We start from the raw sequence: 21,318 nt of genomic DNA on the forward strand, positions 1-21,318 counted from the left end.
GGTGGGAAAAAGGCACATATTTGAGAATGTAGCCCCTATGAAATATTACACTTTACAGTAACTAATCTAATTTCCTAAAAGGGAACAAGTCTAACTTTTTTCTTCATGCGATATATTTCAGGTCAGGGGTTGACAAACTGTCGGTAAAGGGCCAGGTTATAAATACTTTAGGCTTTGTGGGCCACATACAGTCTCTGTCAATATTCTTCATTTTTGTTCTTAATAACCTACTAAAAATGTAAAAAGCATTCTCAGCTTGTAGAAAGAAAACAGCCCAATGGCTAGCGTTTGCTGACCCTCTGCTTTGAGTTCATCATTACTCATCAATTCCACCTTTACTTTTCCTACTACTTCATCTTAATACCCAACTGAACAACCACTCTCCTTACTATTTATTAAGCTTTCAGTATAACAAACACTAATTAAGTACTTGCTCATGTGTAAGGGCCTGTGAGGTAACTCACTACCTTAAAAAAAAAAAAAAAAAAACAACAAAAACAACAACACACACACACACACACACGCTACAAAACAAGTACAAATAAAGCCTTCCCAAGACTTCCTCTAGTGTCACCTTGTTCTTCCCTCTCATTTCTGAGTGTATTACTAGTAATGATTTATGCTCATGACCAGATTTCTCTTACCACAATCTTGTAATTAAGTTGGTGGTTTTAATTCCTTTGTGAGAATTTGATTAGGCTTTTTGTACCACAGAGTTATAAGTCCCCTAGTGTTCATTTTTCATTAGACTCTCTCCTTACAATTCTGAAGTAACTCACCTTCTTTTGTTCCCCGACTTCCAACACAATCTTTTCATCCTCTTTTTGTAGTTCAGTTCACCTCCCTATCCCTAATTCTCTAACTGTTTTCTTCCCCTTTTATGTATAAGCCCCAGGAAAAAAATTCTGATTTAGGTATGAGAACGAGTTTCTGTTATTGCTCTGCCTATGATGATCTGTGCATTCTTACCCTGAGCAGTGTTGTTTCCTCATCTACCATAGGGATCGAAACAGCCTATGATGCCAATCAGAGACAGTTATTAAATGCAGATGAAATAACACATGTGAAAGCTACTTATCTGTAATCTACAAAGTAAGAGAACACTAAGATCTAAATCAGACTCGATTCAAGAATTGGCTCTGCCATTTATGAGTTATTGACCATGGCCAAGTTAATTACCCCTCTAAGCCTCACTTTCCTCATCTGTAAAGACAGTAATAATACCTACTGTATCAGGTTTTGTGAGAATTCCTTAACATAATCCATGTCAAGCACTTATCATAGTGCTTAGCACATAGTTAAGGCTCAAAAATGTTAACATAATTGTTATCTGAGGGAAAGATATATTCCTATTCCAGGCAGCCACAGGCCTTGTATGTAAATTATTGGGCAGTGGTGCAAGATGGGTTATCTGAAATTGGAGGGGAAGTTATAATAGAAAATATGAATGAATGTGGCTCATAACATGCGGTAAAGTGAGAGAGCCAGAAAATGTCTGAGGTGTGTGCATGTATACTTTGTGTGTCCTAGGCAGCTCATTTTAGTTGAGTGAAATTTTCTGTGCATGCCTACTATTTCTCAGGTGAAATCACGCATAAGCAAAAGTGAAATTTGCATTATGCTCAAAGTGTTCCCTAATATCAGTCATGTAGGAACAAAAACTCCCAGTTTTCAAAACAATCATTACAGCAGAATTGACTATTTATTCTCACACTATGAACTCACGAAAAATGTTATCTGAGGTAGAACTGTAGTCACTATCTACAAAGCCTGTGTTACTCTTCAATTTCCTATCAGTCCAAAGTCTTTCCCTGGTAAGAGCTGTCCTTTACCTGTCAGTATTGAGCCACTATGCAACATGATTTAAAGCATTTCTCAGCTGTAGCCTTGATCGTTTCGTCAGCTTTCCCTGCTGGGGACAACTTGATTCAAAGAGCCATGCTACCCTTGTTTAGACTGCCAGCTGATCCCCTGTCCCCAAATGTCCATTCAAGGAAGGAATAAAATGTCTTGTAATCAGTAACACTGTCATATCATTCCATTTTTCTCAGTAACCAAATATTTATAATAAGCATGTAGTGAATGCAAGGCAACCTAGGAGAAACAAGCCAAAACCACCTCTAACCCATCATAGCAAGAGACAGTAATTCAATCAGTTAAACTCAGTCATTAGAAAGGGAGTAAAATATAACACATGTAAACATAAATATAACAGAAGATGGAACACAAAACACCCTAAGAAAATGCAGAAAGAAGAAGGGGAGACCAGGAAAAATTTAATGGCAGTCATCAGTAAACCTTAAGGATGAGGTAGATTTTGAATATGAGGGAGAGACTTTCTAATTACACCATGTGTCAAGAAAAAGAGGCAGGAGTGGAAACTGTAAAAGAAGCAGCTTAGGCCATATATTAAGATATATGACTCAAAAGATAAGTTACACACTAGACATTAAATTTCTTATAATGGGAAGCGGGAAATCTACTGACAATTTTTAGCTAGAAGAATGTAGCATGAATTACGAATGGGCAAAGGGAGCCCAGTTGGCTTTTAGAATCCAGGCTTTGAATAAGTTCAGAGAATTGAGTCTTTGGAATGCTAGGCCAGAGCAGCAGAAGGGCTTTCCCCACCCACAATCCCAGGCTTTGTGTCCAAGATTGATATTCACGGCTCTGCTTAATGCAGTGGTCCCCAACCTTTTCGGCACCAGGGACTGGTTTCATGGAAGACAATTTTTCCAAGGCAGGAGTAGGGGGGTTGGGGGATGGATCAGAATGAAACTGTTCCCCTTCAGGTCATCAGGCATTAGTTAGATTGTCAAAAGGAACACACAACCTAGATCCCTCACATGTGCAGTTCACAATGGGGTTCGACTCCTGTGAGAATCTAATGACGTTGCTGATCTGACAGTAGGTAGAGCTCAGGCAGTGATGCTTGCTGGCCTACTGCTCACCTCCTGCTGTGCAGCCTAGTTCCTAAAAGGCTGCCAACCGGTACTGAAACACGGCCCAGGGGTTGGGGGACCCCTGGCTTAAGGGATACTAACTATGTCATTTGGTCTGGCCAATTGTATAAACGGTGAAATAAAGAAAAATTACTTGCATAATGAGGAAAAGTATTTTTTAGAAACAAGGAAGACAAAGAATCAAATGGAATCTAATACTACAGTAATAATGAGATGTCAGAGAATTGTTACCAGAGCATCAAATCTAGTGATTAGAGTAACATAATTGGCAAAGTTAAATAATATTGCTCTAAATTACAACTAAATATCTGACACAAAGAATTTTTAATAATCAAGAAAATCCACACAAATGTTCCTAAAACCAAGCTCTTGAACAAATGTTGATACAAAATCTAAGACAAGCTTAAGAAACAAGAAACTCACATTTCATTCAGCTCAGATCTTACATTATCAAGTACAGAGAGACAATATTTCACAAACTGCTTTTGCATTTTAGAAAAGATATTGAGCATTAAAACTACCACAAGTTTCTTCTAACCAAATTAACAAACCTAGTTAATATACTTTGTACACACCATCCTGTATCAAAATGCCACAAATTTAACTGAAGTATAATTTCTTCATGTAGCTGGAAAGTCAATTTTTAAGTGCTTACATGTCAAATTAAACAAGTGAAAATACATACACAAACTTAAACTCTAAAAAACAAGAAATTTTAAAATACTGAACTGCTTACATTAGAAATATCCTATATGTTAAATGATCAAAAGACCATATGATAACCTACCTCATTATATTCTCTTCACAAAATATTTATACAATTCAACTAAGCTGTTATTTTAAAAGGCTAGAATTTTTTTTTAAGCAGTCTCGCTCTGTCGCCCTGGCTGGAGTGTAATGGCACAATCACAGCTCACTGCAGTCTCAGTCACCTAGGATCAAGCCATCCTTCTTGCCTTAGTCTCTTGAGTAGCTGGGACTATAGGCATGCACCACCATGCCAAGCTAATTTGTTTTTTGTTTTTTGGGGTTTTTTTGGTAGAGACAAGGTCTCACTGTGATGCCCAGGCTGGCCTTGAACTCCTGGGTTCAAGTAATCCTCCCACCTCAGCCTCCCAAAGTGCTGGGATTACAGGCATAAGTAACAGAACCTGGCCAAAAGTCTAAAGTGTAATGAGTTCGTTTTTGTCACCTTAAAACACCAAGGTTCACGCTTACCTTGATGATTCAATGAGAAATGACATCACTGAAAAGTAAACTAAAAAGGAGACTTCTCTATACAATTTCTGTCAGAACTATTTACATAGAAATGAGACTAAGCAGCATTATCTCTTCCATAGTCATTTCCTCTTATATACAATTTGTTTAAGTTAAATTGAAAAAAAAATTGTTTCCAAGTCTAGTTGCTGAAAAACGGAAACCTCTTTTATAACTCAAGGTACGGCAGACACAAGGGTATCTTACTAAAGGTGTGGACAGGTGGATCAGGGAACAAAATATTTCACATACCATTCCAAGAACATATATGGAGATTTATACTCCACATTAATACTGCCATTTGCCTTAGAGTTTGGCCCCTAAAACTGACCAAAGCTTTATAGCAAGGGTAAGAATACACCAGGCCATAAGCATCTTGAGGAACCTCACCTATTTATGCTACAAAAAAAGCTGTATACAATATTTCTGTGGGTAGTTAAAATTTGTGTAAATTGATAATACTCTTTACAGCATAGAAGGGTCTTAAGAAATAATAGAGACATTAAAAGAAAATCAACACATCCAAGAATGTATTTCAAAAAAGGATCAAAACAGCCATAACCATGGCACCTAAACTCAAGAACCTACTACATTTCCCAAGACCAAAACAGTGACTTAACCAGTTATTTACTTTTGCTTTCTCTCTAGTCTGTGGTACAATGTTATTAGCTCTTATTTGTTTTTAAATAGCCCTGCACTTAATTACTAGTAACAGAATAACAAAAAAGTTCCTTCTGAGTAAGATTAAATGTAACAAATCAATAAGAACTGCTTACAGATCTTTATATATCATACATTATATGTTTGTCACTAACTCAAGTTTGATATTTAAAACATCATAATTACAAAATTGAATATTTTGAAAGAGCTGTTTCTTAAAAGCTTCCATTAATTGACTATTTAAACATTTACAAGTTCCATTAATACACATGGGCTTTAAAAAAAAAACTTTAAATACACATATTCAACTGCATTTTAGGTCCCAAGCAAAATGTTTACACAGAAATTTGGCAGTGTTAAATCTGTGGACTCAAAGCCAATAACAACCTAAGAAGTCTAAACCCGGTTAATAAGCAAATTTTCATAGTACAACTAACATTGTATAAACAATCCAAAACAGTTAATATTTAAAAGATAATCAATGTTTTGCATATAAGGTTAAGTTCAAAGTAATTTTTTTAAACATTTGATATATTATGCCCATGGATTCCCAGTTTGTAATACTCAACAGACCTCTTCTTAGCTATAATACGAGGGGAAAAATTATTCTCTTAAACACCATGACCTAAAGGAAAGAAATCCTTTGAATCTCCACCTCTGTAAGCCAGAAGACAGGAAGCAAGACCCTGTGGAGACTGGGTTACCACTAATTTCACCAAGTTCAGAATCCACTTGGAATACCAAATGGGAAGTTAAAAAGCAATCAAAAGGCTTACGTGGACTAAAAGTTATTGCTACATGTTTCAAGGTCTACAAATACCCTTTATAATAATGATGCCTTTGAGAGCCCTCCTTAGCAAAGAAAATATTAACAAACTCAAACTCACCTACCCACACAGTCCAGGAAATACTCCTCTAAGCAATCGTCCAGGCAATACTGAGAGGCCATTCCGCTCAGTTTACTTATGTGCCAAGTGACCTTTGGCACAGCACCAGAAAGGGTGGGACTCTAAGCGTCAGTTTCGGCATTGTACTGTACAGAACACAATTTCTGATTTGGTTTCTCTAGGGCGTTAACTAAGATTTCCTCCTCTTGTTAAGTAAGTAAACGTAGCTACTACTACACTTCCAACTCTTGCCTAAGATGATTTTTTTTTTTAAGTTTTAAGTGGTGCAAATAATACTGGCTAGCATTGACTGAAAGCTTACTGTGTGGTCTAAATTAACGCTATATAGATAGACACCATTACTACTCCCATTTTAGAGAGGTTAATAAGTAACTTACAGGAATTCCAGATACATAAATACAGTCAACTGAGCTCATGAAGACTTCCCACTATAGACACTAAGAAAAGAAGAAAATAAGTGTAACAAAATTAAATACATAGCTTTACTTGCAATAAAGATAATTCCCTGATGCCAAACCAAAGCCAGAACCGATGGCCCAAATGGTAAGCACAAAAGCATACACTGTCAGCTGTGGCCAACACTGGAGCTATAGGGATAATCACTGGAGTCTCTTTAGCACTTAAGTGTAGATTGAAATTGGTAACAAGATGCCCCTTGAAGGAGAAAGAACGGAAGAAAGTGCTCCCTCAAGAGAGAAAGAGCACTCTGCTGGATTTCCAGCCCCATTAAACCTTTACAACTCTAAAGCAGTCCTGATACTTATGCAGGGACAGAAGGGGAGGCCCTGGGCACACATGAGGTATAATATTGGTACTGAGATTCTTCCAGAAAACCAGGGCTGTCTTCAAAGGTCTAGCCTCATAGTTAAAAAGTGGTGGTGGGGTCAGAGGAGGAGAAATTCACTCATAGTCATATTAAGACTTCAAGGGAGCTTGTCTCTGAGAATCTGGGTGAAGAGGACAGGGGAAATGCTATAAATGCTGTAAGAAAATAAAATCCTAAACCTATGGCACAACAGTTTTGAAATTTGAATCTTATTTGTATGAGAATCTCCTTGGTAAAAAAATTAAGAATCTCCAATCTAAGGAATTAGGTCCTGGGCCAGTGAAATCTCTAAAGTATCTAGAAGAAACAAACACAAAACTATTTTAAAGTGATGATAGATAAACAAGGCCCCATGGGATTTCTTTAGGTAGAAAAACCAAACCAAACCAAAACCAAACAAAAAACAATCCCCACTGAAGATGAGCTTATAAATTTAGAGATTATAAAATATGTGAGAAAATGATTTACTGTGATTATTAACAAATATGCCAAACAGAAAATTGAGTGCTCAACTAATTTTTAACATGAAGACACCAAAAAAGTATATTTAAATTATTAAAGAAATGGAGAAAGAAAACAGAGCCTATAAAGGACATAAAACTAAAAAATCTGTATGTTTTATAAAACCAAATTATATTTGCATAAAGATATGGCACAGGCTGAGTACGGTGGCTCACACCTGTAATCTCGGCTCTTTAAGAGGCCAAGGTGGGAGGATCCCTTAAGTCCAGGAAGTCAAGAGCAGCCTGGGCAACATACCAAGATCCCATCTCCACAAAAAATTCAGCAATCAGCCAAGCGTGGTGGTGCACACCAGCAGCCCTAGCTGCTCACGAGGCTGAGGCAGGAGGACTGCTTGAGCCCAGGAGTGAGCTATGATCACGCTACTGTATTCCAGCCTGTGTGACTGAGCAGGACCCATCTCTTGAACCCATTTCTTATTTGGAATAAAAAAGTGCTGCTTGTTGCCAGTGCAGTATTCTTGGGGCAAACGGGAAATGGGTTAAAAAAAAAAAAAGAAGTAGTACATTCTCCGTATACTGCACTGAGTTGTCATCAGGTTTCTATAACTTTAAAAGGGAAAAGCATCACTATAAATAGAATTTTAAAAATGTATTTAGAAAACCAATAGTCAATGTCAGAAGTCAATTGTCTGGCAGAACCTATTCTACATCCACTTTTGTTCTCTACCATCTCTCAAGCTCCTGACCACTGTATGTTGCAACTCCTTATTCCTGAAAATTCTGACCCATTCCCTGGGCCATTCCTTCCCATCTCTAGCATCTCTGCAAAAAAAGATTGAATGGAAACGGTGACATGCCACCCACATCTCCTTTCAGGACTGAAGGACTGATTCCCCAACTGCTGCGGTGCTGCCTGCAGACAACCTTCAACTGTCAGCTCTTTCAGGATGGCCTCACCTCACCCAGTATCACACTCCCTTCCCAGGGAAGCCCACAACCAAAGATTGGTTGACATGTGGAAGACAAAGCCTTAGTCCTCTTTCTCCAACTGGGGACAACGGTGAGGAGACATCTCACTGTACCCAGCCTGTGCCATTAGAGCACCCCACACAGGGTCAGATCTTATTTGAGACTACACGGCAGCCCAACATCCCCCTTGGCCCAACAGTGTTTCCTTCCTTCCCTTCATCCACAGTGGCTGACCCAAGAGCACTTTCTTTTTTTTCTTTTCTTTTTTTTTTGTGGGGGATGGAGTTTCACTCTGCTGCCCAGGCTGGAGCGCAGTGGCACAATCTTGGTTCACTGCAGCCTCCGCCTCCTGGGTTCAAGTGATTCTCCTGCCTCAGCCTCTCGAATAGCTGGGACTACAGGTGTGCGCCACTATGCCTGGTTACTTTTTTGTGTTTTTAATAGAGATGGGGTTTCACCATGTTGACCAGGCTGGTCTCGAAATGCTGACCTCAGGTGATCTGCTGGTCTCAGCCTCTCAAAGTGCTGTGATTACAGGCATGAGCCACCACGCCTGGCCCCCAACGCTTCCTAATAAACTTTCCGGAACACTAATTTCCATCTCATAATCTGCTTTCTGGGGAACCCAAACTGCAACAGAAGGACATTAGGGAAACCAACCAACCAACAAACAAACAAACATGGCAGGACACTGAAACTGAAGGGTGTAAGAAGAGGATAATAATATTAAGTCTTAAAACCAATGGAGAGAACAGCAGAAAGTACTAATATAATTTCTGTGGTGAGAAAATCAGTATTAAAAGTAGCAGGAAGAAAACCCTCCAAAATGAAGAATGTAATCAAAATAAACACTATAATCATAAAATTCCAACCCAACATTTCAAGGTATCACTAAACTTGAGACCTGAAAGAAATCTGAGAGTGTCAATTCCAATCCCTGTCATTTTTAAGATACTGTCTCTTAAAAATGGTCCATAGGTCTGCCAAATGTCAAAAAATGTTGCTGCTTGGAAACAGACAGTTTCCTAATAATAAGTTAACAGGTACAGTTAATACCCTGCTGTTAAACAAAATTCTGATATACCTTTGGCTCCTGAATTATCTATCAGTAAAGATGTTAATGAAGTCTTACAAAAGGCTAATCCGGCACAGGCTGATATATGGCAAATCATTGTCCAAATATTAATTTTAAAAATGGCATGGACTGTAAACCATCCATAGTCATTCATATACATACACAGGATATCAATGATGTGGGGCAATTCTAAGCAAAGCTTATGAAGTATTTGCTGATTCCTTCAGTTTTCTACTATAGGGCAGTTTACCAGAAATAGTCACATGAAATATTATATATTTGGAATGTGACAGATTTGGTTACTGTACTTTTTCCCAAAGCTCTTGAAGGAAGCTGGAAATTGCACACACACACACGTCTTTACTGGTAACCTTGCCCTATATTCCCATACTTTGTAACTACAAATATAGAGGCAGACAAAATAGGCTGTAACATAATCTGTCAGCTAAGATCATCAGATCCAAAATGATGTGAGGTCACTTACATAATACATTAGGACAACCAAGCAGAATCGATCAACAATGTCACAATCCATTCATCTTGGAAGTATCAGCAAAATTTCACTTTCAGTTCCTGTATTGTTCAACCCCAATTCCTCATCGGTCCTTCATTCCTTCTTCTCATAAGATCCACTTTCTGCTTTGTCTTCTCTAAACCAATCCTTCTTCTCCTAACTTTAATACCTTTTTCAGTGGGGGTAAGAAACCCAAAAGAAGTTTCTAAAGAAACACTCTAAACTACATATTGTCAAATTTCAATTACATACATGCTAAGCTAGTTCAATTCATATGGATAGAATGACTAACCAAATGCTTTAACAACTTACCTGGAGAGGGACAGTAGATATAATATGACTCATCTTTGGGAGAATCATATCTAACTACAATTATAGTCATGCAAAAGGACAAACGTGCATGGCATGTAAATGACAGGAATTTGTTAAAATATTCAATGAGTCAGTATGGGTTGAAGCTATTGTTTGGCTATAGAGCTAGGATTAAAGGTAGAAAAAACGAAAAAAGGGGGCCAGGCACAGTGGCTCACGCCTGTAATCATGGCACTTTGGGAGGCCGAGGCGAGTGGATCACCTGAGGTCAGGAGTTCAAGGGGCAACATGGTGAAACCCCGTCTCTACTAAAAATACAAAAATCAGCTGGGCGCGGTGGCACGTGCCTGTAATCCCAGCTACTTGGGAGGTGGAGGCAGCAGAATCGCTTAAGCCCGGGAGGCAGAAGTTGCAGTGAGCAGAGATCGCACCATTGTACTTCAGCCTGGGTGACAGCACGAGACTCCGTCTCAAAAAAAAGAAAAAACAAAGAAAAAAACAAAAATGAAATGGACACTTCTTGGCGTGAATAAATATAAATAGCAGGACCAATAGTATACATTCTTTCCATAAGTTATTTAGAAGAGTGAGACCATAAATTAAGTGTACAGATGGCATTAGTAGTCTAAGTTAGGAAAATATTGATTTGAGAAAGATGAACTGCAAAATTATGTAACAGGGAATATAAATGAACAAAATGGTAGTTTTGCCTTAAATTGGCAATGTTTAGGAATGCATTAAGGGAAACACCACACACATTAATTTGATTATGGATTTTAAACATCATTTTCAACCTAGAAATCACTGTATAGCTCCAATAAGACACGATCTTATTTGGCAATTTCAGTTAAAAAGCCAGCAAGACACAAAACAATTGGGGGAAAAAGTGATTTCTCATTTCCATTCATGTCCTATAACTAAAGATTAGTTGTAAAGTGTCAAGACCTCAGTACAAGGAAACCAAAAGCTTGTGTTTGTGCACCAAGTCTGCCACTTAATAGCTCTATAACCTTTGGTGAGTAACTTAACCTCTCTCAGCCTCCACTTCCTCACCTGTAAAATGAGACCAGTGAGACCAATTTGTACAGTCTCATTCAGATCCAATACCCTGGAATATTTTCCTAACTCAAATTTAAAAGGAGAAAACCTATTTAATTAGATTTTGGCTAGAAGACAGTAACTAGCAGTTTTACACTTTTCAACATAAAATTTCTGAAAAAAGAAATAACCAAATAGTCACAAAACCTAATGACGAATCAGGAAAAATTATGAATCACTATGAGGACATCTGCAAATTCACCTTACAAATTGTGAAGTAACAATATTTACAGAGCCTCCCATTTCTGTTGACACTTTCCCATTTAAATACAGAATTCTGCTAAAACACAATAGGTACAAAGAATTAAAGCAGGGAAAATGAAAGCTTTTGGCATGTAGTATCAATATTTCCCATAATTATTAAGATTTTACTTAGACTTTCCTCATTTCACCTGGCTCAAATGGAACTCCCATCCTCTGTAATTAGCTTGCTGAGTGCATATCAAGAGTCTCATATTCTACCAAATGAGCTAGCTGGACATGTTGGTGAATGCATATCAAAAGAATTGTCTAGAAGGTCCTTGTAAAACAGCATTTTTAAACTTACAATGTTGTCCTCAAAGCCTGTCCTTTCCACAAAAAGTTAAACTCTGAAAAACAAAATGACAGGACTACTTCAGCTTATTCAAAACATGAGCGCTTCTGGGTTCTTAAGTGCCATTTAGAAAGGAAAAAAAAAAAAAAGGCATTTCTTATACAAGTATCAATCCTTTCCGGAGTATTTTACCTTAACTCTGAAATACTGTCGGGAAATTATCACATTAGCTAGGTAGCGAGACTTAACCTCTCCTACCTGTAATCATGTGCTATATAGCAATGGGAAGGAAGCGAGGAAGGAAGGAAGAGAAAGAGGCAAATCAGTAAATACAAAGAAGGAACTGTGAATGCTGACAAGGTGTCCTCTTATCAAAAAATCCAGGGAAATGCCCAAGTTTAATTCCAAACGATGTACCTATTGAAACACTGCAAAACATCATCATATATATGTACATATACACAGATATAAACATACATATATATACATACATACATACTTACATATAAGTTAATTACTGAGTAAGCAGCCTTGACAAGTCAGGAAGCTTTACAATACACAGAATAAAAATGCCTGTTTTCTGAGTAGCAGTTTAGAAAAAGCTGTGCAAATGGTTGTTAAAATGATATAGCGTATGTCATCCTTCCTTTAAAAGTAAAACCTGCAATTAAATTTGCACATCAAATGATCCTTGAAGCTTGTATGTTACCAGTAAATAGGAGTGACAGAAGCGGCTTGAAAGCAGACAAGCCGTGTCAGTGACACATAACAGAAATGCAGTCATATAAAGAGACGATATTACAGCAACACATGATCTGAAGCTGAATGCCACCAAGATACACCTATATTACATTGCTAGAGGATATATCAGTTTTTAAAATGGTTTAATTTCTTTGAATATCACTGGACTAGAGTAGGCCCAGGTGGCAGAATTTAGTTAGGGCCTTCGACTGAAAATTGTTAATGCAGTCAAGGTTTACCCTGGCTGAGCAAAATATGAAGGATCCCTTTCAAGTTTATTTTCAACTGATAAAATGCTTATTCTCCTAACCCGTTCTTAACCTTTATTTAGATTATAGTTTAAGACCTCTTAATTACAATTCTAAAAATGGTATCTAATCCCCTTCTATTTTTGACATGGGGCTATGAAAAACAGATTAAACCAACTATGTCAAGAGGTGGCATGTTATGGCCAAAAAGCCATGGATTTGAAATCTAAACCTTAATTATTTTCCTGGCTATACAATTTAGTGTTATGTGACAAACAAATCATCAGTATTGGCAGTAGAACACAGTTGTAAAGAATTCAGGTTCATGTACAAAACAGGCTCATATCCCAACTTCAAACTTTAAGGCTATACAACTTTGACCACATTACTAAATCTGTTTGCTTACCTATAAAATGAAAATAAGAGTATCTTCTTCACATATTATTTTCAAATAATATACGAAAAGATCATAGCATAGTACCTGATTAACTATAAGTAATAGATGGTAGATTTAAAAAAATCACATCTGAGTTTTCTCTTCTAAATAATTCAAATATTTCCCCCTTGCTAGATAACACTTGGGATCAGATGAGGTAAGATAAATTGTAACTTCTTTTTTTAAGAGATAAAGTCTTCCTATGTTGCCTAGGCTAGACTTGAACCCCTGGGCTAAAGCAATCCTTCTGCCTCAGCCTCCTGAGTAGCTGGGATTACAGACGTGCCATTATGCCCAACTAGAACTCTTCTTTACTCCAGGGTGACTAAGAACATAATGGTCACACTACTGATATAACCAAAGCATACTGCAAAAGAGGTTCATTGACAGTCACATTCTGCTAAGTGTTACAAATAATCACACACTTAGTGCTCATAAAATTGGGTGTTCCTTAAATCTGGTCATGTTATTTACTTAGAATGCTTCAGTGTTGTCTGAATGCCGTTATAGCAAAATCAAAACCTCTTACTGTCACCTAAAAGCCCTTTTAGCATCTGTCCCCTGCCTCACTTTTCAGCTTTGTCTCTTTCCATTGCCTCCTTACTCACTTTGGCCCAGCCCTGGACTCCCTGGGCATGTTGCTCCCTCTGCCTGAAACTCAAGTTTTCCATTCCTTAGCAATTCTCATCCTTTAAGCCTGTTTATCTACCTACCACTTGCTCAGAGAAGCACACCCAGATATTTAAAGTGCTGTATGAGATTATCTATCCCCAGACCTAACCCACCCTCTTGCATTAATCTCTGTGTGAGGACATTTTTTATTTTCTCCTGACCACTTACTACAGTAGGTGATGTTGCATGTCATTTATTTTTGCCCTATCTGTCCCATTAGAATATATACTTTTTGAGGGCAAGGGCCAGCCTTTGTTTACCACTGTATCCCCAGCACTTAGTACAATAGTTCGCACATAATAGGTAAAGGCAATCAAAAATATGTCCACATATACTCAAAGTGAAAAGAAAGCAAGAAAATACTATAACACAAATACCACAACAGAGTGACTCAAACTTTTCCCATTCACAATCTGTAGGAAACCACCCCACCCATGTCTGTAATACACAGTCATATGCCATTCCCCACTCACAAAAATAAACCTAGCACATACCAAATAGTTTTTTAATTGACAAATAAAACCAAATAGATTTTTTTAACTCCAGTAGCTTATCTCCAAACTGTTTTCCTAGATGTAATGAGGGAAAGAAAGCAATGCTGGAAAAACTACATTATACTCAACTAAAAGAACGAGGTTCGTGGAGTTCAACAAAAAAAAGTAACCGTCTGGAAGCAGCCAGTTCTGTGAACCAATAGACAGAAAATTTCATCTCCAAACCCTCAAGCAGCTCTCCAGTTAGAAGGCACACTGCTCTACATCTCAGCCCATCAGTTTTCCTCCTTTGGAATAGTACATTTTATCCTCCATTTCTTGTGAAAGACAACAATCTTGTTTGCCTTTGTCTTGTGCATCAGGTTAAAAGGATTTTCCTGAAAACTTAAAAGTAATAAAAGCACACTTTACTACAACAAATAGAAAGAAGTGCCTGCAGGATTTCTAGTGTTTCATCCAGCACCAAATATCAGACTTTTTTATTTTTTATTATATTTTACAAATATTATTTCTGATCATAAAAGTAAACCCATGGCAGAAAGTTAAAACATTCAAAAATATTTTAAGAACAAAAATCATGAGTCATCCTACTAGCCAGAGATAAATGCTTTCACATTTTATATATTTTTCTAGTGTTTTTTTTTTAATGCATACATACTTTTTTTTCCAAAGGGGGCTACTGTCTGTATGGTTTTATAACCTTTTAACTCAAAGTATCCTGAGAAGTCACAACAAAAAGACCATCGCACTATGATTTCTCATTGAAGACTTCTACATCAGGGGTGTCCAATCTTTTGGATTCCTTGGGCTACAATAGAAGAAGAATTGTCTTGAGCCACACAGAAAATACACTAACGATAGCTGATGAGCTACCAAAAAAAAAAAAAAAAGCAAGAAAAAATCATAACATTTTAAGAAAGTTTATAAATTTGTGTTGGGCCGTGCTCAAAGCTGTCCTGGGCCTCGGGTTGGACAAGCTTGTTCTACAGCCTATTTAAAACAGTTACCCCCCACCAAAAAAAAATTATGTAACTAATCTTTCCTTGAGCAGTTACATTGCTAATATTTATCATAAAAATCTGCAACTAAAAAATAAAAGACAATCTAAAACTGCCATCCTTGAACATAAATCTTTATGCCTATTCCAGCATGTTGTCTTAATATAAAATTCTAAAGAAGATGCTATGTAAAAGGATACGCCCATCTCTACATTATTAATACACTGTCCAAATTTCCCTCCAGTGATGTTACGCCAACTTAGTGCATTCAGACTGCTATAGCAAAAATGCCCTATGCTGGGTAATTTGTTTAAAAAACCCAGAAATTTATTTCTCATAGCAACAAAGGCTGAAAAGTGCAAAATCAAAGCGCCAGCAGATTCAGTGTCTGGTGAGGACTTGCTCTCTGCTTCAAAGATGGCACCTTTGTGTCTTCACATGGCAGAAGGGGCAAACAGTTCCTTCTCATCTCTTTTACAAAGGCACAAATCTCATTCATGAGGGCTCTCTATGACTTAATCACCTTCCAAAAGGCCCCATCTCTTAATACTATCACATTGAAGATTAGGTTTCAAATATGAATTATGGAGCGATACATTCAGACCATAGCACCCAGCCACCAGTAGAATTTTTTTTCTGTTCTCTTACACTCTCACCAAAACACTGGATATCACTTGTTTTAAAAAACAAAACAAACAAAAAAAAAACCAAAAAAACATTTTTCAAGGCTGGCACAGTGGCTCATGTCTATAATCCCAGAATTTTGGGAGGCTGCAGGGGATGCATCGCTTGAACCCAGGAGTTCGAGACCAGCCTGGTCAACATGGTGAAATCCCATCTCTACAAAAAATACAAAAACTTAGCTGAGCATGGTGACACACACCTGTAGCTTCAGCTACCTGGAAGGCTGCTGTGGGAGAATCACTTGAGCCTGGGAGGTAAAAGTTGCAGTGAGTCGTGATTGTGCCACTGCACTCCAGCCTGAGCAACTGAGTGAGACCTTGTCTCAAAAAAAAAAAAAAACAAAACAAAACAAAAAAAAAACTTTTTCAATCTGATAGAGGAAAAAATTACTATTTCTTTGCTTAGTAATGATGTTACCCTTTCTTTAAAACCATTTCTCTTAAAGTTTTCGATGTTTTCTTGCTGATTTTTCATCTTTTTCCTTTTAGATCAATAGGAATCATTTGTTAGTCATCAGTGTGGGTTTTTCATTGTATATGTATAAGGTATAAATATGCATAATATTTTTCCTCAAGACCAAAATATACACACATCTTGGATTTATGTTTTCAGTGTCAAGTTCTAAGTTAAAAAATTAATGTAGACCTATTCTATATCTACACTTCAAAAAAGGTTATAGATTATGTCTTTCTGTATTATCGATAACATCCTTAAGTTAAAAACCACATCTGTTTATCTTTTTATAAATCTCATGAAGTGGTAATCCTTTCTGTATACCTCCATAGATTATTCTAATTATACTTAATCCAAAACCAAAAGTTTTTGATCAACTTTCAAGTAAAGTCATTTTACACTTTACTTGAAAGTACAAGAAGATGAAATTTACCCATTAACCTCATGCTACCTCTCAAATCCCAGAAGATCACCTTAATTTTTACTGCAAATACAGAATTAAGTTTGAAGATAACCAACAGGTTAACTATACTTGTACAAAAGCACCATTACATCATTTATATAGAGACATCTGTCATTATTCTTTATCTTTTATTGACTTTGAATATGCTAGTATTCATTGACTTAACAGAAAAATTCTGTGGCTTCTTAATATGAAATCAAAACATCACCTTTGGGTCAGTGAATCCTAAGATTTATGAACTTTCAGAATTTTCATCTCAGGCCCCCAGGATAAACTGTGTACTTTATGCATAACGTATGTGTCAAATGTCACCAAAAAGTCTGCTTTCAAAGACTTCAACATTAGGTAAACATGAGACTTAGATCCAGAAAGAAGAAGTAGCTTTTCTGAATATGAATAAAGTTTATCAAAGTTTTCTGTGTTGTCAAATCATAGAAATTAATTCAAATCAGCTCTAATTGTATTTCAAATTTTGGCTATTATGGTATAATAAGTACATATTAAATAGTCACTTTGTGTGAGTCTTATGTATTGATAGTTTAGAAAGACATATGATATACATAAGTATATCTCCCACAAAAATTATCTTGGCATTGCTCTATTTCGTAAGGGAGACTGTTTACAGACATCTCAATATCTGCAAGTATGGATATCACTTTACTTTTAAAATTTTTCAATCTCTGATATGGTTTGGCTATGTCCCTACCCAAATCTCATCTTGAACTGTAGCTCCCATAATTCCCACGTGTCATGGGAGGAACTTGGTGGGAAATAACTGAATCATGGGATAGTTTCCTCCATACTGTTTTCATGGTAGTGAATAAATCTCAAGAGATCTGAAAGTTTTATAAGGGGTTTTCCCTTTCACTTGGCTCTCATTCTCTCTTGCCTGTCACCATGTAAGACATGCCTTTTACCCTCTGCCATGATTGTGAGGCCTCCCCAGCCGCATGGAACTATGAGTCCATTTAACCTCTTTTTCTTTATAAATTACCCAGTCTTAGGTATGTCTTTATCAGCAGTGTGAAAACAGACTAATACAATCTCCAAACTTCTTTTCTCCTAAAACTTAAAATAGCATACAATGAATGAAAATAATGAGTCTTTAGTTCACTTTGTCATTTTGAATTATTTCACAATGAAAAGAATTCAACATCCACAAATCACTCACTCCTAGGTATCTTGTTAAGAAAAAAAAAAAAAATGGACTTTCTTATTCAAGGTAAATGTCATTCTGCATTCCAGTAGGATACCACAAGTCCACAGGTCTGTGTCAATAAACCAGAATAAGCCAGCAAATCTGACACTTACCTGCTAGATAACTGAAGCAATTTCTACTCGTTTATGGGGACTGCCAAGAATTTTAGCAGCAACGTGCTTTATCTCATACCACTAACTGTGTATCACCTGAAATCACTCTCAGAGATCTCAGGAAAAGCCAGGTAGCTGATGCAGTGGCTCACACCTGTAATCCCAGCTACTTGGGAGGCTGAGGCAGGAGGATCACTTGAGCAGGAGGACTGAACAGGAATTCAAATCCAGCCTGGGCAATAAGTGATATCCTGTCTCAAAAAAAAAGAAAGAAAAAAAACCAAGAAAAATCTGTGCGGGTGTGCACACACATTTTGCAGTTTACACAGCACTTCATTTATACTATCCTGCCTAATTCTCAAACCTTTGTTACCTTATGAAAAATTCTAAAATAGGGTAACACAATGGGTCTTCATTATATGGTGATTCACTCACCACCACAGTATCAACTTTGAACATCAGACCTGCAAAGATCTCATTATTTCATTAAAAGAATCCTGATTCGGCCGGGCGTGGTGGCTCACGCCTGTAATCCCAGCACTTTGGGAGGCCGAGACGGGCGGATCACAAGGTCAGGAGATCGAGACCATCTGGCTAACACGGTGAAACCCCGTCTCTACTAAAAAATACGAAAAATTAGCCGGGCGCAGTGGCGGGCGCCTGTAGTCCCAGCTACTCGGGAGGCTGAGGCAGGAGAATGGCGTCAACCCGGGAGGCGGAGCTTGCAGTGAGCCAAGATCGCGCCACTGCACTCCAGCCTGGGCGACAGAGCGAGACTCCGTCTCAAAAAAAAAAAAAAAAAAAAAAAAAAAAGAATCCTGATTCATCATCATCAAATAACAGAAATGAAAAAAAAGATGGAAAAATATGAATTTTAAAAATTTACAAGCTCTGTCAACATACAAGTTTTATTTTATATTTATCAGATGTGTCTTAATATTTGTTGAAATTTGTCTCACATCAGTAGGCTGATTGATTGGTTCAAAAACGAGATGCCGAATTTGGCCTTTAGGTTTATCTGTATTACATACAAAAGTATAGATACACATATTAAAAGCATACACATACCACATGCATACACTGAACAGCATAAACACTGAACAAAACATAAATCTAATTAAAAAATCATACTTAAATATAAGATCAGAAGACTTTAATATGATGGCTAGTTATTAGTCACTCATGAAAACTGAATAGACAGAAAAATTTAAGGAAGCAAATTGCCACTTCTCCTCCAGTAAGGCTTTGTGGGGAGCTGATATCTGAAGATTATTTCACAAGAGAAATTAAAGAGCTGACAAAGGAAGAAGGATTGGGTGCCTTTTTTTCAGATGAAGGACATGTTGAGGAACAAAGATTACAAGCAGGAAAGCAGCAAGAAACAAGAGGGATAATTACACTGTCAAGAGTGACAGAGTGATGGGATTTACCGAGGGGGCTGGAAATCTCAGACTCATCTGTGGGATATAAAATTTAGTCTCTGTGGTTGGCAAGGAAGAAAATCTTAAAAACAAATCCCTGAAGAGGATAGCACTGGCTCAGCAGAGTTCAAATATCTGCCAAAGTCCAGGTAGAAGGACTAGAACAAAAGCTCTGTAGTGATACATGCCAGGTAGTTATAAAAAACGGTCAAGAGAGGGGGTCAGATTTTGTGAAAAAGCCTGATGTCTGTGTGGCGACAGCAAAAAATGAAGATACACACTTATATACATACACATGGAATGCTTTCTTGCCAGAGATATTAGTCATAGAGCGGGCATTACTTAAAATAGTGAGATGGCAAAAAGGCAAATTTTGAAGTGATAATCTGTAGCTTTATTATTCTTAACTTGGTCTGAGCTGGTAATTAGCTAATCTGTTCCTGCTTTGCCTCCTGAAAGAATGAATAAAGATTTCCTGAGTGTCTAGTATGGAGTGTGTACTATATTAGGGATAAATGAAATCATACAGTCATCCTAGAAGCAGAAATGATTACTCCAGTTTCATTAGTGATGTAGAAGGGAAAGAGAGGAAAATCTAATTCAGGCTAATTATATAGAAAAGCTATTTTCATTACTGAAAGTTATGAGTTAGAAAAGACACAGCATAACCAGAACTGTACTAATTTAAACCTTGTTGCATATGACAACTTAGATTTAAATTGTTAAACAGTTAAGAATGACTACGATTCAGTGAGCGGTATTTTTTCAGGGTCTGAAATTCACTAGCTCTCTGAAACCATCATTCCACTCAGGAAATTTTATGAATTTGTTTAGTTAAATCTAAGTTAAGTACAAGTAACTATGGTTTTACTGTTTAAATTTTTTACAAAGCCTGGGTACCTGGGGTTCTGATTATTTCCCTGGTGGATTTAATATCTACCTTTATATGTAGGACTTTACACAACTGGGTTTGCTTTAGAAGCAATGATCCCAAGTAGATTAACTCTCACTATATCCCCAAGTAGATTGACCATTTGGCATATAGTATATATCTCTAAATCAACAACTCATTTTATTACCCCAAACTGTTTTACTTGTGTCCATCACTCCTCATTCTTGTGTTTTATTTTAAACATAATTGAAACACTTTAATATTTCCTTTAATGTTGGAAGATACTAATAAATTTAACTTAAGACAACTGACCCACTGCTACAACTTTTGTAAATACAGTAAAGCAAAGTATTTAAAATTCTAACTCATTAAAATAAAGAATAAGACTGGGCGCAGTGGCTCACGCCTGTAATCTCAGCACTTTGGGAGACAGAGGTGGGCGGATCACGAGGTCAGGAGTTTGAGACCAGCCTGACCAACATGGTGAAACCCCATCTCTACTAAAAATACAAAAATTAGCCGGGCATGGTGGTGCATGCCTGTAATCCCAGCTACTCTGGAGGCCGAGGCAGGAGAATCTCTTGAACCCGGGAAGCAGAGGTTGTAGTGAGCCAAGATCATACCACTGCACTCCAGCCTGGGTGACAGAGCGAGACTCCATCCTCCCCCCAAAAAGGAATAAATAGGTCTAGTTTCCAAGACGCTTTTATCAAGATGGTTATCCCATAATGCTTTAATAAATGATGAAAAACTTGTAACTGCAGCACAGAATAATTCCCTACCAGGTCTGATTGCAATGGAAAGATTTAAAGCTCTGTGAAATGAGTAAGCCCCTGCTACTTAGCACTGAAAGGGAATAATCAACAGATTAAAAGCATTGATGTAGCTAATTCTACTAAATCATTAGTTTTGCATTCTCCCTAC

At 37.3% G+C, this 21,318-nt stretch overlaps 1 protein-coding gene across 13 annotated transcripts in view; it reads right to left on the reverse strand.

Annotated features, from left to right (window-relative positions):
• EPS8 (EGFR pathway substrate 8, signaling adaptor) overlaps positions 1-21,318 on the reverse strand; it is a 168,162-nt gene that overhangs the window by 88,907 nt on the left and 57,937 nt on the right. The window contains exon 1 of one of the 13 annotated variants that reach the window (XM_007967771.3): positions 5,772-5,847. The exons of 11 other annotated variants lie outside the window; for them this stretch is intronic. The gene's annotated coding sequence lies outside the window, so the exon portion shown is untranslated. Of the gene's footprint in view, positions 1-5,767; positions 5,848-21,318 lie in introns of those variants that run through there. One more of the 13 variants, XM_037990119.2, reaches the window with a different exon arrangement.

Source organism: Chlorocebus sabaeus, chromosome 11, assembly GCF_047675955.1.
Source record: "Chlorocebus sabaeus isolate Y175 chromosome 11, mChlSab1.0.hap1, whole genome shotgun sequence".
NCBI classification, from domain to species: Eukaryota; Metazoa; Chordata; class Mammalia; order Primates; family Cercopithecidae; genus Chlorocebus; species Chlorocebus sabaeus.